The sequence below is a fragment of the Gracilinanus agilis genome, chromosome 2 (assembly GCF_016433145.1).
Source record: "Gracilinanus agilis isolate LMUSP501 chromosome 2, AgileGrace, whole genome shotgun sequence".
NCBI classification, from domain to species: Eukaryota; Metazoa; Chordata; class Mammalia; order Didelphimorphia; family Didelphidae; genus Gracilinanus; species Gracilinanus agilis.
Genome location: NC_058131.1, coordinates 384,759,902 through 384,786,742, shown reverse-complemented (window position 1 = coordinate 384,786,742; position 26,841 = coordinate 384,759,902). Strand labels below are relative to the sequence as shown.

Here is a 26,841-nt window from a genome sequence, read left to right as displayed (position 1 = left end):
TATCCATATATATTTATAGATGTATGTGTATACATATATATATATATAATACACATATATAAACACATAGTATAATGGGGAAGTAATCCATCCAGAAGGTAGGCATTGGTGGGGTAGGGAAGGAAAGAGGTCCTGGGTAAGACCTTTTACAGGAGTTGGTATTTGAAATGAGTCTTGAAGGGATACCATGAGGCAGAGGTAAGAACTGAGAGCATCCCAAGCCAGTGAAAAAACATCCATGTGGGAGCTGAAGCATCATGCGCAAGGAATAGTAAGAAAGTCAGTGTTTCTTGATAATTGACTATGTGGAAGGGAATAATATTGTGGAAGGAAATGTAAAAAGGTGCCAGATTATAAAGGGCATTCAATGACAAATACTGAATTTTATATTTGATCCTAGAGGAAGAGAATTGCCCAAGGTCACAAAGTTAGTAGTTTTCAAAATGGGACTCAAACCAAGACATTTCCCCCTGTAATGTTTCTTCTCTGCTCCCCCTGTACCTTTTTTACTTGCTGAACACTAAAGATCCCCATCCAGTTTTTAGAGTCTATTTTCCTTTAATGATGCTTGCCCCTGTTCTCTTCCCTTCTTTCACAATATGGGCTGCCATCATTAAGGCTGAGCTGGTTCTTGGATAAGTGGTATTACTACTGCCCCTTTCCTCTGTCCCTGTCATATTTTATACTGTGCCTGAGATATTGCTGATTGTTGGCTGTTAACAGGTATAAAAATAGCCCACTTGTTGTAAGGAGGATATTAAGATTCACAGCGTGGAGGACAGGGTATTCCTGCTTTCTGGACTGGTCTGTTAACCTTTGGAGGTTTTGCTGGAGAGTTTTCGCCATAGTAAAATAAAACTGGGTGAGTAAAAGACTGCTAGGAAAGAGCACTTCTATGTCAAATTAGAAATTTGTTCGACCATGGGGGAGAAGAGATGTGTTCTAGGAAAAAAAATCTCAGAGTCGTTTTCCTTTTGTCTTTGTTCTCCCCCCTTCATGGGAAGGTCTGTGGGCTTGTTTTGGAAGCCTGTAGAAGAAATTGAGTGGTTTGCTGTTTCCTTTGGAGTAAGGAAACTACTTTGACCTAATTCGAGTTGAGTGAGGAGAGCTGAAGGCGGTGTGGCCACGTGAGGAGGCTGGAGATTTCCATGTTGAGAAGTACTTAAGGAAGAAATCGCTGCTTGGGGGCGAGTGTGAGAATGGGTGGCTTCCTTCTCAGTGCCACGGTTCAGGAGACAGCCGTCAGCCCATGGCTTTTACAGGCGGGCCCGAATAGCACTCCACCTCTGCCCCTTTGCAGCTCCAGGCGGCTATTAGAGACTTTTCACAGCATCATTGCCACAGAGAGAGTGCTGCTTCTTCCCGGTACTTAATAACGTTTTTAAAATTACCTCCCATTTACAACATGGACCCAGCATCCCTCTCTAATTTTTCCTCCCACTGCCCGTGCTCCTGGCCTTTTTATGCAAGTCCCTTTGGCATTTAGGGAAATAGTTTCCTGTAACACAGATTGAGTTGCCATTTGGAAGCCCCTAGCAGCTCGCTTCTCTGCATTGGAAGTCAAGGAAAGTTTGCTGACCCCCAGCTGGGCAATGCAGCTGGTGAGGCAGAGGCTTTCTGGGGGCCTGGAGCCTGCTAGGCTCTGGGTGGGGGAGCACACAGCATGCCGAGTGACTTTAAATGGCCAGAAAATGACAATAATTCCCAGAAACCTAGAGCCTGGGGGACAAAATGCAATGGAATAAAATTTGTAATATGAATAAAAAGGTGTTTCTGGTGTATGTGCATGTGTGAGGGAGCACATGAGGTACAGAGGAAGACGTAAAGGGCAGGAAGAAGTGAAGAATTATTTCTAGATCTGTGAGCATTCTTACACTAAGTTTGATGGAGTTATAATACTTCATAACTGTCCATTTACTAGCTGTGTGACTTTGGAAAAATTTCTTAACATCTCTGAACCTTAAATTTCTCATCTATAAAATGGAATGATAGCAAAATTCATAATATCTACCACACTGAGTTGTTATAAAAAATTATAGTGTAGGAATGCCTTGGACTCAGATTCAGGAGACACCAGATAATGATATCATCTATAGTTGTATGTCCTCAGTTTTCTCATCTATAAAATGGAACAAGTAGTATCTTACTTTGCCCGTAGCCTTGTTATCAGTCAGTCAGCAATCATTTAATAAGTGCCTATAATATGCCTGTTGTCCTGCTTCCATCCACCATGGGCTTTCCACTGTATCTTAGCTTACCTGTAACTTGTGTTCTCCTATAAGCATGGCTGTTCAAAATGTGTGGCTATCCAGAAACAATTGATATGGAAGAATGCTTAACTCAGCCTCTAGAAAAAAGAAGACATTTTTCTGTAGGAAAGCAAAGAAATCATATAAAGGTTAAATGCCAATTCAACCCCAGAAGTTTGTAGTGTCAAAAAGTTTTAAGCCTGAAAGGGACAGTATGAGTCACTTAATTCATCCCACTAATTCCAAAGATAAGGAAATCTCAAGTCAGAGAGGTAATGTTACCAGCCCAAGACCCACAGTTATTAGAATGGAATAAATAAGACTAATACCTAGGTCTCCTATCTTCCAGTTCCTTTGAGGACATTGAGGACTGGAGAAAAAAATAGCTGTGATTTCATTCATTTAATAACTATTTCCTCCATTAGAATGTGAGCTCACGGGGTGGGGGGGGCAAGGATAAACATTTTAAAATTAAAATTTATTTTGCAATTAAAAGGCATTTATTTTCTCCACCTCCCCTTTTTGCTCCAGTGGAGAGGGAAGAAGGTAGGAGGGGAGAGAGAAAATCCCTGTAACAAATGTAGTCAAGCAAAACAGATTCCTATACTGATTATACATTGATCAACTCAAGTCAATAAGCATTCTTTGAGGGCTTATTATGTATTAGGCACTGTGCTAAGCCCTGGGGATCCAAGAAAAGGCAGAAAACAGTCCTGACACTAAAGGAGGCTTCAATCTGATGGAAGAAACCGCATGTAAACAACTATGAACAAACAGGATATATATAAAATTTAAATTGGAAATCATCTCAGAGCAAAGGTACTAAGATTACAGTATATCAAAAAAGGTGAGGTTTGACCTGAACCTTGAAGAAAGCCAGAGAAACAAGGAGGTAGCCTTGAGGGCATTCTAATATGTGAGACAGTCAGTGAAAATGTCCAGACAATGTCACATATGAGCAATGGCAAGCCGGCAGCCACATATGATAGGATCATAGAATATGTGTTTATGTGGGGGTGGTATAATGTGTTAAAAGACTGGATAGGTAGAAAAGTAGTGCCAGGTTATAGAGTACTTTAAAAGCCAAACAGATGACTTTCTATTTGATCATACGGGCAATAGGGAGCTGATTGAATAAGGGGGTAACATAGTTAGACTTGGGCTTTAGAAAGATCAGTTTGCTAAGTAGAAGGTGAACCAAAGTGAAATGAAATTTAAGGCAGGCAGATGAACCAGCAGGCTATTGCAAATAATCTAGGTATGAGGAGTTAAGGGCTTGCACCTGGGGTGGGGATAGACTTCAGAGGAAAAAAAGGGGAGTATGAGATATATTACAAAGACAGAAATGACAAAGTATTTTTTAAAGCACTTTCTATACTATAAAACAGTGATTCCCAAAGTGGGTGCCACCACCCCCTGGTGGGTGCTGCAAAGATCCAGGAGGGTGGTGATGGCCACAGGTGCATTTTATGAAAAAGGCAGAAACATTAATACATATATCTTTCCTATTAATTGCTATTAAAATTTTTTAAAAATTAATTTCCAGGGGCTGCTAAGTAATATTTTTTCTGGAAAGGGGGCAGTAGGCCAAAAAAGTTTGGGAACCACTGCTATAAAAGGTTATGGCATTGTGAGTGCTCTATTGAAATCATAGGATCACAGGTTTAGAGTTAAATGGAACCTTAGATACAAACTGGTTTAACTCCTTATTTAGAGATATGCAGGATGAAGCTGAGTTTTATAAAATGTAAAGTATAATGTCAACGTGGCCTGCTAGTACTAATCATAAAAAATCAATGGCACCATAAATTGTAATTTGTAATCATTTCAGATTTTTGTGTACATTATAAGCACTCATTTGTATTCTCATGTAGTGAGTTTATTCAGCAGCCTGTTTCAGTGGTCAGCATACCCAATTTTATGCTCTTTTTGTTGTCAAAAAGAAGGGAGCACATGAAATATTTTTCCCTTTGTTGGCATTCATAATTTCTTTATAGAATAATACTGACTTTTAGTAAAAATGGGCCATTATCTTTGCTTATGTTTGTCTTCAACCAAGGTAAAACAACAGACATTTTCTGTCTTTACTAAATAGCTTCACTGTCTACCCAATTGCATGTACACTGATTGAAACAGTGTCCTCTATGATGACAAAAAGCCACACCTGTCACAGCACCACCAGGGGACCAAATCTGTCCAGTTAATGTGACTATTTCCTCAACTGCCAGATTCATTTTCCCATTACGTTTATGGGAACAAGGAGACATTTCCAATGGAAACCCACAGAGCACTTATGATTTGGGCATAACTGTCCATGAAAACATTGTGCAAAGAGAGTTGGGAGGCTTTTGCAGTGGCACTTTTAAAACTTCCACCTGCAAATTCAAGCATGAAGCTGCCATTTAGCTCAAGAATTCCTCGTAAACTCAGGGGACCTGATGATTTCAAATTTTGAATGTCTTGTAATGACATTTGCTTATAAGTGCCTTTCCATTTCCTGGTCTCAATTTGAGGTTTGTTCATTCTAATGGAGAGTTGGATTTTAGAAAACATCCTCTCTCTCCCTCTTTCTCTTTGGGTTCTGCAATTACAGCCAAAAAATAAAAAAATAAAATAAAAATCAAGATTGTTTTAATGCCCCACTGAATATTTCCACTTGGATGCTATTTTCCTTGTTTGGGGGCTGAGCATACCCAAGTGTGTTGTTTTTTAAATCAATGATAGATTTACACAGTTAGTACAAGCACCAAAAGCCTTTGGAGCAGGGTACACTTGAGCACTGGGAGAAGGAAATTAAGTGCACTATTCCTGTTAGCAACATTGAGGGCCCAACCCTGTGCTTGTTATGCTGAAAATGTGCTCAGCCAAGCAGATTGGTTTCCCTACTGCATTGTATTAATAAGAATCAAAAGTCATTATCAGTGCAAATCCACAGAGCAAGGATGCTCAATTAGGAAGGTGCACTGAAGGCATAGGTCCTTAATGAAAGCTCTAGTAATTCCTTAAGAAGTAAAAGTTAGGCAATTTAACTCAGATCCAGAATACAGTGTGGTATGACAGAGCATGTCGTAGCATGACTATAAGTGATCTGGCAGTTAGGACAGATGGAAGAGACTGTTTAAAGACTGGGGAGGATTGGTACAGAAATATTAAAAGACACTTTATGATTCTCAGATTTGGTGATTCTCTCATTATAGGGATCACCTATGTGGATCAGGCATATGAGATTATTTCTTCTTCCCTAGCTTTTTGCCTTGACTTCCTCTTTGTCTGTATCATATTCTCCTGTCCGTCATAAGTTGTCTTAGCAATTTCCTCTCTTCCATGGTAAACTTTTCAAGTGCAGGGACTTGGTTTTCTATCTATGTCTTTCTAATACACAGCCGAATGCCTTGCATTAAAAGGTGTCTGATCACTGGTTCTTCAATTGAATAGGAGCAGATGAGGATGCCAGATTTGTTTTCAGTATACTGTGATGCTTTGAATCACAGCTAAGTTCTTTCTGGGCTTCAGTTTCTCTATTTGTAACCTCAGTGTCTTTTCAGAAAGAGGCTAAGGTATTGCTATATCAGGCATAATTTTAAAGTATTAAAGGGATGAACACTTAGGACCACTATTGTTGAATTAAATAGCAGGATCCCCAAGAGAATAAACAAACACTCTAATTGGTTTAGTAAAATTTTCTTAATGTGAACTTGTGTAGCCATGCTTTTCTATTGAAAGCATAATGAAATGTTAGAGAAACAGCGTGATGAAAAGTATAAAGAACTGGTCCTGGGAGCCAGGAAGATGTGTGTTCTGGTCTTACTTCTTACACATATCTACCCTGTGATCCTAGACAAACTTTTAGTGATCCAGAACAGTTGTCAAAGACTATAAGATACAAAAGAATTATATCTGTACCAATGGAAGGAGTTTCTCCTGCAGTTGAAATCACATGTACTGGGGGAAGCTCAGTAGCTCAGTGGATTTAGAGTCAGGTCTAGAGATGGGAAGTAAGTCCTGGGTTCAAATCTTGCTTCAGACCCTTCTTAGCTGTGTGACCTTGTACAAGTAACTTAACTACCATTCCTTAGCTCTTACCACTCTTCTGCCTTGGAACTAATGCACAATATTGATTCCAAGATAAAAGGTGAAGGTTTAAAAAAAGAGAAATAAATCACATGTGAAAATCAGAAGGCTCTTTGAGTCAAATTAGGAAGAAAGTTATTTAATGGTTGCTCTTATATACATGTTAATGAGTAAAAGAAGTATATGATAGACTTTGTCCTTAAGAAATTCATTTATTAGTCCTCAAGGATCTCATAACCTGACTAGGGAGATATGGATTGCACATGAAACTATTAAAGACAAAAAATATATTTTATGATTAAATGATAAATAATTCAGTTCAGATAATAAGTAATGAAGGAGTTAAGAAAATGAAAAAAGAATTATGGACAGGAGTAAGATGGGAAAGTATCACTGAGGAAACATAATTTCATCTATACCAAGATTCTTAATCTGGGACTGATGAACTTCTTTTTTTAAACCCTTAGCTTCTGCCTTAGGATCAATACTATGTATGGGTTCCAAGAAGGAAGAGAGGTAAGGGCTAAGCAATAGGGGTTAAGTAACTTCTCCAGAGTCACACAGCTAGAAAGTGTCTGGAGACAAATTTGAACCCAGGACCTTCCATCTCCAGGTCTGACTCTGTATTGATGGAGTCACCTAACTTCCCTGATGAATTTGTCTTTTTAAAAAAAAATATTTTGATACCTGCATTTCAATATAATTGGTTTCTTTTGATCATGTGAGATGATATACAGGGAAAAAAGCTTCTGTAAACTTTAAAGTATGTTGCCATTGAAATTAGGTTAAACTGAGGCACAAAGTTCCAGATATGTTCAATTTATTGGTAAGGCTAGAATAACCAATAAAATGAGTCCCTCTACTCCTCGGTCAGCCAATATATCATGAGATAGGACTTGCTAGTCTTCATAGTGTTTTGGGAAGTATAAGAGAACAAAGAACAAAAAGGATCACATATGGGAATCAATATAGATCATCACAAAGTCTGAAGTACCATAGATGATGGAAAACAATGTGATTGAATGGAAGTCTCTAATGCAGGGCTAATAACAACCTCTCTTTCCATTTTGTTGCTATGGAAAACTCATTGGTGTTGTATATCTGTATGACTAGTTAGTGTCATGGTGATAACACACAAGACTTTTTTGAAGGATGTTACCATTACAGAGATAACAGATTTCCTGGTATCCATGTGCATCTTGCAAGACTTGTTAGTAAGATAACAAAATTCCTTGAGTTAAGTGATTTGTTGACAACTAGATTTTAAACTAACTCAGAGAGGAAAATCCAAACTTCAGGACTCATGAACTTCTGAACTTAATTAAAAGACAAAGAAACATCACATTTACAGTATAGTCAATCACAGAATGGAATCAAATAGAAAACAGAAAATCAACCTTTGATTTTCTCAGATGCTAGGTAAAAGCCATTATTGTGGCACAAATTTAGAAGTTGCTAGTATCTTTCTCTTCAGATTTCACTAGAGAAATGAAACTAGTTTAAAGTAGGCAACGTATGTGTTCTGGATTATATGTGGAAACCTGACCATTTGAAGACAGGCCAGATGGGCACTAGCCAAACATCAAGAATGATTTAATGGTATTCAAAACCAACACAGAATTAACAGTATTTTGAAGAGAACTAAGTATGACAGATCTTTTGGAATATATTCTTCTTTAACTGAGCTTCTATTCATTACCTTGATACTTTTTACTTCTATGATAAAAAAGATATTCAAGAGCACCAAATTTTATGGTAGAAAAAGTGACAAGCAAAAAGGCACAATTATTTAAGTTACATCTACATGACCAAGGCAGGATCTACATTGCTAGAATTCCACTATAGTATTCAATACTACATTCAATAATATATTCAATATTCAATACAATTCAGTTGGTTCATACATACCCAAATGTCTACCCTGAGTCAGGCAATGCTCTATCCTCTCAACCCTACCACTCACCATTTCCTTGAGAATTTCAATGTGCTTTCTCTGTAACTTTGCAAATTTGTTCTATATTTTCTTTGTAATAGAGTGATCAAAACTTCAGATTTTGTTTCATGGGGAGATGATAAAAAACATAGAATCACACTATTATAGACTCAGAGCAGGTAAGGAATCTTCCACTTGGGTGGCATCTAATTACAACCTGTTTCTAAGCAGGAATCTACTCTAAAGCATTTCTAAAATAATTGATATAGAATTAGAAGGGACCTCAGAGGCAATCTGATCTAATCCAACCAATCCATTCTTCAGCTAAGGAAACTGAGGTTAAGGGAATTCTTTTTCTCGGGACACACAGATAAGATTCATTCAGCTGTTGCCTATGATGAGAAACTCACGAACTTTCTGGCATTATGGAAAGAGCACTGACTGGGCTCACAAGATTGGCATTTAAATTGTACCTCTGTGTGATTTTGTTCAAACTACTGCATTGACCTAAGTTCCCTTAATTGTGACAAGAGAGAGTAAAATTAGATGGCATTTTCTATCTCTAGATCTGATCTGAGGTACCCCATTCCACTTTTAGGTAGATCTAATTGTTAGAAAGTTCTTAGATCAAGCCTAAATCTGACTAAGATGAACCATAGCAATACAGTGGACATTCATTGTTGTTTTTTCAGTTGTTTCAGATCAAACTCTTCATGACCCCTTTTTGGGTTTTTCTTGGCAGAGTTACTAGCGATCTTTGTCATTTCCTTCTCCAGCTTATTTTATAGAAGAGGAAACTGAGGCAAAGAAAATTATGTGACTCATTCAAGGTCACATGACTAGCATATGTCTGAAATTCTGGTTTCTGGCCCAGCACTCTATCCACTGCATCACCTAGCTGCCCTTAGTCAATCAATTAGCATGTTCTTATTAAGTAGGCACTGATTTATGCCTTGGATTTACAAAGACATCAACAAAATATTTTCTTCCCTCAAAGACCATATATTCTACGAGAAAAACAATATGTATAATAAATAAGTACAAAATATATGTGAAATAAAATAGTTAACATAATTAAGTGCCTATTATATGACAGTATAGGAAACAAACAAAAATTATCTTCTATACCACAATGATGAACCTAGAAAGAGGTGACTAAGGAAATGTGACTAGTGATCTTTCTCTGTAATATTCACATGTTTTTGCCAATAGCATAGATAAAGGCATTCCTCTTAAATTCACAGGTGACAATGATGCTGGAAAGGATAGCTGACATGTTGGGATAAGCATTGAGCATACAAATACAAATAAAAAGAGACAGCCTCTTCACTCAAGAAGGTTACAATTTAATGGGGCTGGGGAAAGAGCATATAAAAGTCTGTTGAAAAGTAGAAGGGAGTTGGATAAGGGGAAAAAGAAAGGTACCCAGCACAAAAGCAGTATGAATGGTGGGGAACGGGAACCAAAACTGTTTTCAGCCCCCTCCTTCAGTAAAGACCCTTGAGCCCATGGTCCTGCCCTCCATTGAGAAGGTCTAATCAGAAAAGAAGAGGATACTGAGGAGGACTGGCAGAATCAGGGTTATTTTGAGAGATAGAGCTCCTGGCAGCTGGGAACTTTAGAAGATGACTCTTGGTCTGAACTTTGAATTAAAGCAGTGTTTCTAAGAGAAAGGCCACTTCTTATAGATGTTCTGTCTACTAATATAGACTTAAGTGACACTTGGCTTTTTTGACTGCTATTATGATTCTCACTTAGTTCAATTCTATAAGTATTTATTATCACATCGATCTTGCAGTTCATTAAAATCCCTTGATAGCTTTCAACATAATTTGTTGTCTGACCACATCTTTCCTATCCTGTATTTATAGGATTTTTTTAGCTTTGTTGAACCCTATTATAAAACTTCACATTTATTTTTGGTATACTTCATCGGGTCTAGTATATTAAAATCTCTTTATGAATCTTAGTTCCAGTATCCAACATGTCAGCTATCCATTCCAACAGCATTGCCACCTGCAAATTTTATAGAATGCTTTTATCCAGATCATTGATAACAATTTTAAAGAATAGAGACTTCCTTGTAGATTCATCATTGTGGTGTATAAAACGATAATATTTCTTTTGTTTCACATACTAGTCTTGATGCTACTTGATCATGACTATATTATATTTTGAAAATAGTTGATTGAAAAGAAAGAAATTTTATTATGTAAAAAGTTTTAATGAAACTGGTGTAACGTGAGTTTCAAAATCTAGTCTCTGACATGTGGAGTAGGTTCCATTTTTCAGATGTTTTATTGACCATCTTCCCATTCCCTCAGGTGCACAACCTAGGGAACATCCTGGACTCCTCTTTAACCTTCACTTTCAATATCTAGTCTTTGCAACATCTCAGAGTCCTTTGGATTTGGGTTTCTCTAATCGATAATGACATGTGTTTTATATAATTATATATAGTTTTGATTTCTTCATCTCAAAACTATTCATATCATGACCATTTATCAGTTGTCACTCATTAGCCTATAACCTTCTTGAGAGTGTGGTGACATTTTCCCAATTTTTGTATCTCCAGCATCTAGGAGGGTGGCACATTTATTTTTTAGTAGTGTCTGACTCTTTATGTTCCCATGCACCATAGTAATCCAGGCCTCTTGTCACATAATAGGTGCTAAATAAATGATTATTGATTGATTGATTGGTAATCATAGCAAATGGCTCATATCTTTAGTTAAAATGCTACCACCACAGAAATGTCAGAATGTTCTTCATTTCTTTGAATAGTCCATCAGTGATTCCCAAAGTGGGCACTACTGCCCCCTTGTGGGTGCTGCAGTGATCCAGGAAGTCAGTGAAGGCCACACTTTTTTTTGCATTACATTCTATTCTGAGTTCAATAAATAGTTTCATAATTTCCAGCGGGTGCTAAGTAATATTTTTTTCTGGAAAGGGGGCAGTAGGCCAAAAAAGTTTGGGAACCACTGGTTCATCACCTTCCCTGCAAGCATCTCAATAGCAAGGACAATAAATAGATATTTATATTTAATGCATTATCAACACAGAGGATTCATATATGAACCCTTAGCAGATAATAGCAAGAATTCTTCTGTTCAGCTTCCTTTACTTCCCAGAGGTCTAATGTCAAAACTCTCCAAACTCAAAATACCAATTAAGAAGGTCCTTGATCCTAGCATGGGCTCTCTGTCTAATTAAATCCCAATGTCTTTCATACTACTCTCCTTCCCTCTCAAGTTATTGTACCCCTCTGTCTCAGAAGAGCTTCATTCACCTCTATAGATCGGGATGTTTACCATATTTTTCTTGATGAAGGGCAATCCCTCAGTATATCATTAGTATGTTAGGAAACTCCCCCAAGCTAAGCCAGGGTCCCCTTCACCTCCTGCCTCCTCTTGACATTGCTTCCCATCTCTAGTACTAGGTTTCTGCTCTTTCTCAGGTGACATTCCAAGTTGCAGATTTCTCACACGGATTCCCAATTGAAAGTCTTTGTAAGGTATTTTCCCACATATATTCTCAGGAGTTCCCTTCCCCATTCATAGAAGGGAGTAGGGTAGAGGAGTGACTGATTGGCACGTCTGCTACACTAGTTGCAGTTTTATTAAAATTTAACTCTCTGGTACAATAAACAAAGAATAGGGTTACTCAGCTAGTGATAATACATTTAAGCACCTTAAGATAATTAATTGAATAATTAAAAGTCTTTGTAGAAAAAATGTTTTCTATGATCTACTCTTTAGATGATGCACTTTCTATAAAAATCCTTTTGAAGGGAAGAAGAGGCAAAATGTACCTGACTGCAGCAAAATAGAGATTTTGTTTAACATGGTACCAAAATAAGAAAGAATGCATTATTTTTAATAAAGATGGCTTAAAAAATAATAAAGATGGCTCGTCCAATTAGCAAATACCTGGAGAAGAAAAGAGGGAAAATATATCCCTTCAGATGTCTGTATAATAGTAATATCACCTAAAATTTTCAGCCCACATACTGTGGTTTGATAATAATTCAGGATGATTATATTAGTGTTGCAGAAAAAATGAAAAGGGGAACTTTCCATTATGCCTAATAACAAACCTTGCTAGCCTATACACCTAAAATTATTTCCCAGAAGAGCCTGAAAATGATAGGAACAATCAACTAATTAGAAGGGAATTAACAGGTGGGGAGGGAAAAGGAGAAAACCTCTCAGTGTCTCTGTTCTATTGAAGAGAAAAGATTTAGTGTTGATAGTATGAGAATCACCCAAGTGATACCTTCATACAGGAATGGTTCTTAGAGACAGCGAAGTTGCTTGTCTCCTATAGTCTTCTGTCCCTAAGAAAGATTTGCTATGGTTAATCTTCCTTTAGAATGGGCTGGAAAACCCAAGGCAATTTGCATTGTTGGACATATTTGGTTTCCTTTGCTCCTTTGTTGCCCCATGGCTTACCTCTCTTATTCCTCTTCTCTCAAATACCTAGTATGCTTCTTCTGGCCCACTAGGCAATGCTTCTTATTCCATCTCCTTATTTTCTTCTACCTCCAACAAAACTCACCATTTCTATGACTCAGGATAACTGATAAGGTCAGTCTAATAAATCACTTCAAATGGCAGCATTGATGAATGATGGTTATTTTAATGTTATCCCTCCCAGAGAATGCTTGCAGTTCAGTTTGAACTTGATTGGGGTATTTCAGGAAATCACAGGGATAGACTAGAAGATATTTAAGGCACTTTTGCACTTACACTACCAAGAAGATCTCTGAAATCATCTTGGTTATTATTTGGAAGAATCAAAATAGTAAAGGGAAGATGGGAACAGACAAAGACATTAACCTCCACAATTTTCCTGCATTTCTCTCCTTCTTTCCATTCACAATGTCATGGCTATAGTTCAGGCTGTTATGATCTCTCAAATGGAGTATTGCAACAGTTTTCAAAGGCATCCCACTGTGACAAGACTTCTCTTCCTTTTGACATGCTCTAGCATAGATTTCGTCTAGTCACTCCTCTGCTAAAACCAATAATAACAACAACAAATTCCTTCAGTAGTTTCTTATCATCTAATGACTAAAATCCAAGTTCCTTATTTGAGTTTATAAAAATTTCCTCAATCTGCCAATATAGTAGGACAAGCAAAATTTGGTGTCCCAAGATTTAGGTTGAAATCCTGACTCTGATATTTCCTACATAGGTACCCTTGGGCAAGACATTACACCTATGGCCTTCCTTTCCTCACCTATAAAATAGGGGTCTTAAATTAAATGATCTCTAAAAACCCTTGCAGGTCTAAATGGTAATATCATCTATAAGATGAAACCTTTTATATTGCCCCTGTTGAAATTCAGTTTGAATATTCATTAATCCCCAAATATAACCTGTGCTTTTCTAACTCAGTGTCTTTGCCTATACTGTTCTTTCCATGTGCAATGCCATTCCACTCCATTTCTTTCTCATGAACCCCCCCCCCCCCCCCATCTTTTAAAATTTTGATACCATCTTCTCCATGAAAACTCAGTTGATATTTCCAGGTAGGAATGAATTATTTTTCTGGAAACTCCCAATGTTCTTTGTAATGTAATAATGCATGTTTCACATTCTTCCTAATATCATAGTTGTTTCTCCCCTACTATATTGTTTCCTGAGATCATTAACCATATCATATCCACCTTCCCCTAAATTTAACAGAACACTAAGAAGATAGTTACAGAAAGAAAAAAGGAAGGAAGAAAGGAAAGAAGGAAGGATAAGAAAGAGGGAGAGAAGGGAGGAAGAAATGAAGGAAGTCAGAGAGGGAGAAAAGGAGGAAGGAAGGAAGGAATAGATGGGTGAACGCAGAGAAGGGGCTGAAGGAATAGGAACTGCAAGTGGAAAAGGAAAAAAGTTCAGATATATGGAAAGAAGGAAATTTTGGTGTTTTGTTTTTTTTTTAGGAGCAGTTATAGGAAAGACAGAAGTAGAAAAAATTTTATTTATTTATTTTTTATTGTACACTTTGTAACCACCACTACCAAAAACAAACAAAAAAAAAACTCTAAGCAATTAAAAAATGTTTGTACAAAACCACAAACACCAAATTATTTAAAATTTATTTTAAAATATGAAAATTCTATATGTATGCTAATATAAATACCCTCTGCTTTTGAGTTCCCTTTGGATTTATTTTACTTGGATACTTTTTTCTCTTGATTTTGTGGCTATTTTAAATATGTAATCATCATATATATTATTCTTATTCTCTTTTTTCTCTTTTCATCTCTTCATGTTTCCCTTATTTTCTTTTTATTTCTAGTATTTGTCATTTCTAATACCATGATACAATCCATTACATTAAAATATTATAATCTGTTCAGCCATTTCTCCTATTCTTTGCATTTGTGTTATTTCTAGTTATTTTGTCATAACAAGCAAAGGTTCCATGAATGCTTTCATATATACACAGTGTTTTACCCTCTTAATAATAATAATAATAATAATTTCTCTGCTGTTTTTTTAAGTAGGTGTCATTACTTTATTGTCCTCTGAGTTTGAGCCAAGGTCTTCTCTGTCCCCATAATAGCTAACAATGGCTGAATTCTTTCTCCTTTGCTTGCTCATTTGTAGTTGTTTATATTTTTAAATTTTGGAGGCTAGACCAATAGATTTAATTATTGAATTTTTACTGGACTCCCATAATTCCCATTGTGCTGGGGTGTGTTTTTTGTGTTTCTTTTTATAGTCTAGAGTCTGAAGTAATCCTGGGTCCCCCACTCAAGTCCCAGTCTGTGATTGACCTCGGGTGTTCCCACCAAAGCCTGAGGACAGTTCTGTCACTGCTATTACAAACATCCAGTCTGGCTTCCTCTGTGACAGCAACAGGGACTTCACTCTCCTGAGAGTGACTACAGCAGATGGGGTCCCAGTCCCTTAGTAACCATACTCACTGGGTATAAGGCAGTGGGACTGAGACCAGAAAAGTCAGAAACCTTCCTCCCAGGCTATTTAGATTTACTTCCACCCTATGTTTGATTTTATCACTTTTTGCTTTGTTGTTATTTTTGGGGGTTTGTGGAGGCTATTAGGAAACCAAGAAAGTTTCACACCTTACTTACTCTGCCACCTTCCCACAATGCATCTCCAGATGCAGAAAATTGTTGCTTAAATTATTTTAATTGCCCCACAAATAGTAATGGCCCCATTTTAAATGTCCTCTCTAATCCATTCTCCTCATAGTCACCACTTTGATATTCCTAGTTCTGACTATATCATTCTCCCAATACATTAGTAAAAGTTTTCAATGACTCCTAATTTTTACTAGTGTAAAAAACAAAATTCTCACCTTTAAGTCCCTCTACAATCTGACAACCAGTTACTTTGACAATGATATTTCTTGTTATTCTCCTTTATATGCACATGATTCCAGTTTCGTTTTATTTTTAATGGTCTATTTGTTTATTTTCCCCATACATGAAATGGGAGGCAGTATGGTTCATGGAGAGATCCTTGGAACACAGAGTCAAAGGATCTGTGTTCATATCCCATCTCTCATGCACTGTCTGACTTGGAGCAGATCATTTAAAGTCCTTAGCTTTAATTTCTTCATCTGTGAAATGAGGGGAGTTGACTAGATGTTACAATATAAAGATCATTCACTGGCTCTGGAGTCAGAGGACCTGGGTTTAAATACCACCTCTGACACTAGCTACCTGTGTGACCTTGGGCAAATCACTTAAATTTTCTGTGCCTCAATTTCCTCATCTGATAATATTGAGCTAGATGCTCTCTGGGGTCCTGCTGATCCTTAATCCTCAATAACCTCTGAAGTATCTTCTATGTCTAATTCTATGATCACTTTGCTCTCTCAGAAATTTGTGTTCACCTGATTGTTTATCAACCAATCCCTCTCCAAGAATCTCATAATACCATAAAATCTGTGATTCCCTGCCTTGTCTTATTGGGAGTAGTTTCCATTAGGAGTTTTCTTCTGGCTATTTTTGGTGCTATAAATAAATGCATACTGCCATCACTGGGAGAAATAGGGTTGTATAATCCAAGGCTGGAGAGGGACAGAACTCACTTCAGTGACAACATGCAGAAATAACCAGAAGACTATAACGCCTTCTGGTAAAAACCATCTCCTTGCTCTAAAAATTAAAAATTAAAAGTTAAATATTGAAATAATTAGCAAAAAATGTACAAACCCAGAAAAATAACCTTTTCAAACAGAGTAGAAAATACAAAGCTAACTCTTCTATTGAAAGAGACCTTCTAATGCATTCCAATGTCCCATTTCCACAGATGTGATTACTTCCTTTTTCTTTTTCTCCCCTTCAAGCTTAACTTGGTCTCAAAGGCCTCGGGCAGCTTCTTTTATGCTCTGCTCCCATCTGCCTTTCTTTCTTGCTGTTCCCCTCTGAGCAGCACATGTCGAAGCTCCACAATCACAACCAAGGTTTCTGTGCCTCTTTTTTTTTTTTTTCACTTTCCTGAAAACAGGATAGAGCTAGAGGGCAGCCCCCTCCTTTAAATACATTGAACAAACAATGGCTAGTTATTGATCCTCAGGACTTCAAGTTTCAGTGCTGCCAAACCATCAGCTTTGTCTAGGTAACAGGAGGGAGGCTTATTTAAAAGTTATAGAACCAAACTCACAACAGAGCTCAAGAAAGGAACAGAATTTTAATTTGTTTCACTGTACCTGACTTTACCCCACCCCCACATTTTCTAGGAGAGTTTGTCTTCAGCCTGTTCCTTGAGCTTTTAACAAAAATGAGGAAACATGGGAACTGTTTGTGATTTCCGAAATGCATAATTGAGATACAGCAATAAGAAAGATTCTAATTGATTCTGTCCCAGGGATCAATGAGTAAGCCCAACCACAAATGATCATTCTACTGGAACAAACAGCTGTCTTTTTTGTTTTTAAACCCTTACCTTCCATCTTGGAGTCAATACTGTGTATTGGCTCCAAGGCAGAAGAGTGGTAAGTGTAGGCAATGGGGGTCAAGTGACTTGCCCAGGGTCACACAGCTGGGAAGTGTCTGAGGTCAGATTTGAACCCAGGACCAGGATCCCGTCCCTAGGCCTGGCTCTCAATCCACTGAACTACCCAGCTGCCCCCCAAACAGCTGTCTTTCTAAGGAGCTAACAGTTCCTGATTAAAAAAAAAACAAACGGCAGTCCTCAACTAAATAAATCATTCTATTATGAGAACAAATACTTAGCTAAGGGATAATCAAACCATTGGTAGGTCATTCATGACATTGGCCAATTGACAGACAATAGCCATTGCATCACTGTGCATCAAGAAAGCCACAAATTGAAAAGATAACTCTTTTGTTGATTGTATCTAAGATACCTATTGGGGGACATATTTAATTGACTATTGTAGGAGAATCTTAGAAGATACTTCAAGGATTATTGAGGATTAAGGATCAGCAGGACCCCAGAGGGCATCTAGCTCGATATCATCAGATGAGGAAACTGAGTCACTGAGCCTTTAAGTAATTTGCCCAAGGTTCCTCAGGCCTCGTTATTTGCAACCCCCTAAAGCCACCCTTCTTCTGACTTTTTATTTTATTATCAAAGGTATCATCCTTACTCTTAGTTCACATCTAATCAGTTGCAAAATATATCTTAGCTGGACCTCTGCTCCCTAATGGTATCTTATATTAAAGCACCCTTTCTAATTTAATATTTCCATTCCAAAGGTCCTCTAGCTTAAGCATGACTCTATAGCAGGCTTTTTAGAGGTTGCATGACCAAACTGCACCTTCAAGTTGGCTGTGAGCCACCCCTCACACACACATTACCCCAGATAGTGGAGGAATGAATTGATCCAATTGGACTGCTAGGTGGAAGGGCAGAGCATGTAAACATTTTTCTCAGGCATGGTGGAGAGGGGGAACAGAATAGCCACCTTGGGCATGCCAGGGCACGTGTGCCATGTCTTTATCAATATGGCTCTATAGTCCTATATGGTGACTTAACTGAATGACCCTTTTAGTTTTGGCTTTAGCTAACTTTAACAGCGACTAAGTAAAAATTTGTTTGCAGGGAATTTTAAACTAATTTATCCTAATCTTCCATGATACTATGAAAAGCCATTTCAGTCTTTGTGTCCAAAGGAAAGATTCTTTCAGTTCATCTAGTACTACTAGCCTATACAATTGGTAGGAATAGGAAGTAAAACCTGAAAAGACAGTAGATTTGTATGCTGATAAATCAAAATAATGTTTTCTTTTATCTATAAAAATTTAATTCAAACTCAAATTTAGTTTTCTTATACTAACTGCCCTTGGATTTGCAAGTACAGTTCACTTTAACTCTAGCAAAGGTGTGCATAAAAATCAAAGACACAGATTCCTGATTATTTTTTCTATTAAATATTTAGGTGTTTATTTAAATATGGTATTCTCAACCTTCTTAGAAATAGCGGATCATTATCTCTCTCCCCACTCTAGATCTTCAAAATGTACAGTCCCATAAACATTCAGTGGATGCCAAGAGGTCCCTTGTTTCTTCTAATTAAAAAAAATAAAGAAGTAGGAGAGAAAGACACAAGTGATTTTCAGTCAAAAATGTAAAATTAATGAAACAGATAGCAGTCTCAATATGGAGGGAGGTCACTGTCTTGGTTAAGAGTTTCTTCTTACTGAATTCCCACAATGAACGGAACCTCTATTTCTAAGTGTTAATTAAAATGTCACCAAAAAAGTTTTCTTCCTCTTCAAGCTTGGTTCACAAAAATCTAAGTAAGTTAGTAACGGGTTCGGAAGCAGTAGTTCTGCTAGTTAATAAGCACCTTGGGATTAGGAAGAACAATTGACTGAGGATATAGTTAAGTGGTATTTTAAAAAATATATTAGCAAGCAGTTTTCAAGAGAATTAAAATTTTCCTCAACCATGTGAAAAAAAAAATCCCATATACTTATATATGTATTTTGTCTCACCTGTTATGATAACATACGTATATGTATGTATTTCTTTTTAGTTTGTGTCTACAATTCTTAGTATAGTGCCTGGCATATAGGAGGCACTTTAATTGTTGTGATTTTTTTTTACCTAAGAACAAGAGAAATATAAATTAGAACAACTCATAACCGCTATTTTTACCTCATGCCCAGTAAGCACACTGATAAAGATGATAAAATATTAAAATGGAATGGCTATGGAAAAATAGCCAGATTTATACACTGATATCTACTGAAGATGTGACTTGGTGCTGACTTTCTGGAAAACAATTTGGAATTACACAAAGAAAAAACATAATTAGATTATTCATAACCTTTCAACCAGTGATGTCAAAGAAAGAAAGATCTTTTTCATTCCAAAATATTCTTAACAACACTTTATGTGGTATAGAAAGACACTGGAAATGAAGTGAGGGCTCAGTGATTAGAGAATGACTATATACAGCTTGGTATTTAGATATAATAGAAAATATCCTTTTTTAAAAAACAATAAATATGAGAAATCAGAGAAACATAGTAACATTTGAATGAAGTGAAACTGATTAAGAAAAAAACATATTTTTTAAGAATTGCTGAGAATTTGATTAAGGATCAAATATAAAATCTTCTGTCAATCAAAATTTTTCATGATCTAGCTTCCCCCATCACTTCAGTGTTCTTACACATTATTGACCCTCATGTACTCAGTGATCTTGTGATGATGGCATCCTTGGCATTCTTTAAACAAGACATTAATTTCCCAACACTTAACAATTTCATTGGCTGTCTTCCCATGCCTGGAATTCTCTCTCTCCTTAGCTCCACTTCCTGACTTCCTTAGCTTCCTTCAAGTGCGAGGTAAAATCTTGCCTTCTATAGGAAACATTTTCCAACCCCCTCTTAATATTAGTGCCTTCTATTTCATTCACGATCTCCAATTTATTATATTTATATCTTATTTGTACATACTTGTCCACATGTTGTCTTCACCATTAGACCATAACCTACTTGAGATCAGGATTGCCTTTTGCCTTTCTCTGTATCCCTATCAGTTGGCACAGTCCTAGCACCTTATAGGCATTTAATACATTCTTATTGATTGCTTGAAGCAGAAAGCAGAATGACAGAAATTAGTCTTAAACCAACATCTTATACCACATCTCATAATAAATTTAAAATAGATATGTGGTCTGAATATTAAAAATCATACCAAATAAAATTAGAAAACAAATAGATCATACACTTTTTATAGATAGGAACTCGAGATGAATTTTTAACCAAACAAGAGGTAGAAGCAATTATAAAAGATAAAATAGTTTAAATTAAAGCTTTTATTTAATTAATGCATTTAGGATAAGAAGGAAAGTGGTCAAATGGGAACAGATCTTTTTATCTAATTTCACAGGTTATTGTAGCTCAGTCATTTTTTTTTTAAACCCTTGTACTTCGGTGCATTGTTTCATAGGTGGAAGATTGGTAAGGGTGGGCAATGGGGGTCAAGTGACTTGCCCAGGGTCACACAGCTGGGAAGTGGCTGAGGCCGGGTTTGAACCTAGGATCTCCTGTCTCTAGGCCTGACTCTCACTCCACTGAGCTACCCAGCTGCCCCCAGCTCAGTCATTTTTTAGTCATGTTTGACACTGTGTTTTGGATATTTCTTGAAATGTTGCTGGAGTGGTTTACCATTTCCTTCTCCAGCTCATTTGACAGATAAGGAAACCGAGGCAAACAGGGTTAAGTGATTTGCCCAGAGTCAACTAGTAAGACAGAAAATGTCTGAGACCAGATTTGAAATCAGGAAAATTAGTCTTTCTGACTTCAGGCAGGTACTCTCTTCACTATGCCACCTTCGTACCCTAATTTCTCAGATATTGAAAACTGACAGAAATATATAAAACTAAAAGGCATTTCCAAATAGATTATAGCCAAAGATTTCTCAAAAGAAGAATTACATACTATTAGCAACCATAAGAAAAATGTAAATCAAAGCAACCCTAAGGTTTTATCTTACTCAGAAATTTGGCAAAGATGACAAAAGGTGGTAATAGTCAATGCTAGTTGAGTTCATTGAATACATTGATGGTGGAGTGAGAGTTAGAAGGTCCATTCCACAAAGCCATTTGGAATTATGGAAATAAAGCAGCTAAAATACTCATACCTTTTGACCCAAAGGTTTCATTGCTAGTTATACACCCTAGGGACATTATTAGCAAAAAGTCTATAAATATACCAAAATATTTAAAGAAATACTTTTTGTGAGATAATAAGGAAAAAAACTTGTAAAAATATTTATAGTCACGCTTTGTGGTAGCAAAAAATTGGAAAATGAGGGGGTGTCCATCGATTGGGGAATGGCTGAACATACTGTGGTATCTGTTGGTGATAGAATACTACTGTGCTCAAAGGAATAAAGAACTGGAGGAATTCCATGTGAACTGGAAAGACCTCCAGGAATTGATGCAGAGTGAAAGGAGCAGAATCAGGAGAGCATTATACACAGAGACTGATACACTGTGGCACAATCAATTGTAATGGACTTTCCCACTTAGCAACAATTAAATGATCCAGGACAGTTCAGAGGAACTTGTGAGAAAGAATGCTGTCCACATCCAGAGAAAGACCTTTGGAAATGGAGATGCATTAGAAAAATTTGTGATTGATCACATAATGTGATAAGGATATGATTGGGGTTTTGATATTAAAGGATCACACTACTGCAGATACGAATTAATACAGAAATCTTTTTTGAACAATGATGCATATATAACCCAGTGTAACTGCTTGTCAGATTCATGAGGTGGCGAGAAAAGAGCAGGGAGAGGAGATCATGAATCAAGTAAACATGGAAAAATATTCTAAATTTTAAAAATCCTCTAAAAAAAAGAAGCACTTTTTGTAATAGCAAAGAATAGGAAAGAATAGATGCCTACCATTGGAGAACAGATGAATGATGCTGCATCAATGTAATGGCACATTACCATGCTACATGAAATGCTAAATTCTGAGAAGCATGGAAAGACATATAAACTGATGCAAAATGAAGAAGACTTGGAAAAGTGATACATATAATGATTTCAACAATCTAAATGGAAATAGCTACAATCACAAAAAAATCTAAAATTCTGGCATTCAATAACATAAAAAATGTGATACGGTATTTTAACATAATTTGTGTCCTTTATAATACTATATATGTTATTTTATATTTATATTTATATTTTTTTGCTTATAAAACATACTTTTCCGGGAACATAGTCTTTTCATAGTCTTCCCCCTAGTACTGAAAGGGTTCATGATACAATTTTTAAAAACGCTGATCTAAAATGTATGTTATAAAATTACAAAGAACAAGCTTAGCCTCAAAGAAGAGATATGAGAAAACAGGTTTTCCTAATTCCTTGCAAAGGAGTGGGTGGGAGTATGTAAGTCATCATATATGGTATCAGATTTTGTTTTCTGACATTATTTATTTGTGTCCCCTCCTACAATCTTCTTCTTTTCTTTTTTAATTCTTTTTTATAAGGGACAAATCTCTGACAGGACAGGGCAGCAGGAGGGATACAAGGGGGGAATTTTTGTAATGGAAAAGGAAAAGATAATAACTTTTTTTTAAAAGGGAAGAAAAGGAAGAAGAATTATGTCTCAGAATGCTTTCACCAAAAATGAGTTATTATGAGGGATATGCAGTAGATAAATATAGATTACATAAATTTTAGCAAAGTCTCCGATAAAACCAAATGTTATTCTTGTTAGAAAGATGGAAATATGTAAACGAGAAAATAATATAATTCGATGAATTCTAAACCCTTTAATGGCTTTACTGAAGTGGTAACTATTAGTCAGAAAACAAGGTTTATTAAGCATTTATTATATTCCAGGTAGGGTCAGTTATGTGGCACAGTGAATAAATACTAGGTCTGGAGTTGACTCATCTTTCTCAGTTCAAGTCTGTCCCCACACTTGTTAGCTGACCCTGGGCAAGTCACATCCTTGTTTGTCTCAGTTTCCTCATCTGTAAAATTATGTAGAGAAGGAAATTCAAATCATTCTAGTACTTCTGTCAAGAAAACCCCAAATAGGGTTGCGAAAACTCAGACACAGTAGAAACAACTGAACAATAACAATGTTCCAGGCACATAACTGCAGCTAAGAGCTGCTTAAATAAGAAAATGAAAATAACCATTGCCTTCAATGTGAACAAATTGTAATTGAGGAAATATATAAATAATCAGGTACATACAAGGTTGTTAACAGAGCGGATGGAACATAATCTTGTAAGGTCTGGCAGGTAAAGGGATCAGGAAAGACTTTCTATACATAGTATAACTAAAGCTAAGTCTTAAGTAACACTTAGGGGAAAATTAAAGAGGTAGTGGTAAAAGAGAGAGAAAGAGTATTCCAAATTTCAGGGTTTGGTGCCTGGGAGGGTAACAGTTCCCTCAACAATAATAAAGAAAGTTCAGAAGAAGAAAGCATTTTGGGAGGGACATAATGAGTTCTCTTTTGGACATGTTAAAGTTCAAATGCCTCTTGAGATATGCAGTTCAGGATGCCCCAAAGGCAAAGTTGGTGATGTTGGACCATAGTTGAGGAGAGGGATAGATAATAGAAGCCTGGAAATCATCTTCATAGAAATGATCCATGAACTCATGGGAGTTGATGAAAGTATGTGAAAGATAATAATGGTTGACTCTCATCATGGCAGGAGTGCTCTGGCATCTGTGTTATTTGACATTTTTTTTCAGTTTTAGATAAAGGCATTGGCTATATCTTCAGATCTGAGGATGATACAGAGCTGGTATAATTAACCAATAGTAGGTGATGAAATCCAAAAAAAGATTTATATGAGCTCAGACATTGGGCTTTTATCTATTTAAATAAATTTTAATAGGCATAAATGTAAAGGTCCTCTCTAAGTCTAAAATTCTGTGATTTTCTGAGGAAATTATTTTTAAAAGAGTTAATACAACATGCTATTTCTCATACAAGCATTTCAATTCTATTCAACAAAATTTTGTAAAAGCCTATTATGCACAACTCACAATGCTGAGCACTGGAGACACAGAGAAAGGAAAAACATGATACTATTCCAGCATGCTCAAGCAGCTTATACTCTACTGGAGCCAACAGTAGTACAGCACTGTAAGGATCAGAAACTACTTTACATATGTTATCTCACTTTGTCTGAGAAAACTGATTCTGAGAGACATTAAGTGACTTAGCAAGGGTCACAAAACTTGTGTAAGAGGCAGGATTTAAATTCAGGTCTTCTTGATCCTAAATCAGTGCAGTATATAGAACACCACCTAGATGCCCTAATATGATGTTAAACAACATTTACATTTAAATTTAAAAGTTGAATATGATTGGGAGAAAAGAGAGATCCAGGGAAATTGCTCTGGGGAAATATATTCAGAGAGAAAGAGAGAAAGCATTTTAGATAGAAATAAATAGGAAAGACTTTCTAGAATAAATTATTTGAAATCAACCTAGAAAGAAAAGAAGAATTTCAATAGGGAGAAAAAATGGATTCCAATCATTGGACCTGGTCTGCATAAATCCATGGGGCCTGGAGAGGGCAAAACAAGATCAAGAAACAGCTGGTTTGGATGAGATATAAAGTGTGTGAAGGGAGAGCATTGTGACATGTGTAAGAAGAATTCTCAGGCAAGAAACAGATAAATTTCAGGACAGTAGCTAGAAAAAAAATGAGCACATTGCTGGTTCGTCTCCTGAATCCTGACTCAGCTCCATTCTAATCATTAAGTCAACAGAAATTAGAGTAAATGAGCATGGGTTATCGCTCTAAGAGAATAGTGTCTTGCTCCTGGACTCCTAAAGTTTTGAATATATAGCTATTTTTTATTTGTTGAAGATTTTTCAAAGATATTGCAAAGATTTGCAATGTTACAACTAAATTACAACTCTATGTATATATTATATATCCTTATACTCTTACAAAAGAAACAACGTGGTAGGATGAAAATGTAGAACCGAAGTTTAATTCCTATCTCAGACACTTACTATTTGTCTGATTGCAGGCAGATTCTTCACTTCTCAACCTCATTTTCCACTCTGTGAGGAACAGATAATACTAATGCCTATCTTATGAGATTGTTGAGGTATAAATGTCAGGCAATACTATACCAGGCCATTCACAATAAAGTGTAGGATATACCAATGGCTATAGATACTTAAAAGCAGAAGTATTTTCATTCTCAGCTCGACTTGACATGTTGACCTTGAGTAGCTGTCTAGAAGCAAATGACTTCTTTGTGAAATGTGAGAATGTTTCAGTTTATAAACCTGTCCCTTTCAGCACTGAGAAATAATGGGGCTTGTATTAATGATGATTATGCCAATAAAACTTCAGTGTCTGTGGCTTCACTTCATACTGAGATCATGTATTACTGACTTCCTCAATGTGTCTTTATGATGAAATATTGATAGATAACATCACTGAAGACCTACATCATTGGGTGAGGATAAAACTGCTCAATTCAGGTTCTATTTAATTCTTGGAAAATGTGGGTAGAGATCCCACCTACCCTTGTAGTCCCCCGAGTTCACAACAGTGTGTTCTATGCCCTATGTAACCCTGCCAAAGAAAAACCCAACACACTGAATTGTATATTCGTGCCATTAACTTTATGGCAAATCATAAAATTATAGATTTTATATAGACCTGGAAGGAGCTGTTCATATAATTTAGTCTAGCCACCTGATTTTCTTAAATGGTTAATAAATGCCTTTTTTTCATTTTTTTTAAACCCTTGTACTTCGGTGTATTGTCTCATAGGTGGAAGATTGGTAAGGGTGGGCAATGGGGGTCAAGTGACTTGCCCAGGGACACACAGCTGGGAAGTGGCTGAGGCCGGGTTTGAACCTAGGACCTCCTGTCTCTAGGCCTGACTCTCACTCCACTGAGCTACCCAGCTGCCCTCAATAAATGCTTTTTTGAATGATTGATTTTTCAGGTGAGGAAGCTGAGTTCCAGAGATGTTAAATGATTTACTCAAAGTCATACAGATAGTCATGATTCATACCTAGTTTTCTAACTCAAAATACAGGAAATTTCTGTGTCATCATGTTGCCTCCCCAATGAGAGAAGAGTTTTCCTAGTTTGGTAGGATACTTACTGCTTGTAACAATTTGTCCTGTGTGAGTCCCTCTGCCTCCCAGCAGACGTGTGACTGTCTATCCTTTGGCAACATCTCATGCAGACCATTCACAGCTGGACCTTTCTTCTATCCAGTATACCGAAATCTTAATCTTCAAATCTGACAGCAGGAAAACTCAAAGAACCATGTCTTCTAGTCACTTAATTATGGACCTTTAGGCTATGATGGGGCACTTTTAATATACCTGAAAGCAACCTGACATATAGAATCATCATGACTGTGATTTGCCAAAAGGACTATAGCAAACATACATGTAGTAAAATTAGGAAAATATTCCTTTTGTTGAATCCAGTGTAGAGAGACGTCTTATTTCCCATGGTCCTACATTTCTGGCACCTTAATGCTTTTAAGAGTAGGAATCATTAATTCTAAGTAGCCTTCCTAGCTCTGTTATTTTTAACCAAAGTTTGTGGTTGATGTTGTTGTTCAGTTGTATCCAGCTCTACTTGACTCCATGGACAAAGTTCATGGGGT

General features: G+C 36.7%; 1 protein-coding gene across 1 annotated transcript in view; it reads left to right on the top strand.

Moving 5' to 3' along the window:
* Nucleotides 1-783: 783 nt before the first annotated feature.
* SGCD (sarcoglycan delta) overlaps nucleotides 784-26,841 on the top strand; it is a 501,335-nt gene continuing 475,277 nt past the window's right edge. Inside the window, exon 1 of the mRNA XM_044664475.1 lies at nucleotides 784-862. The gene's annotated coding sequence lies outside the window, so the exon portion shown is untranslated. The remainder of the gene's footprint in view (nucleotides 863-26,841) is intronic.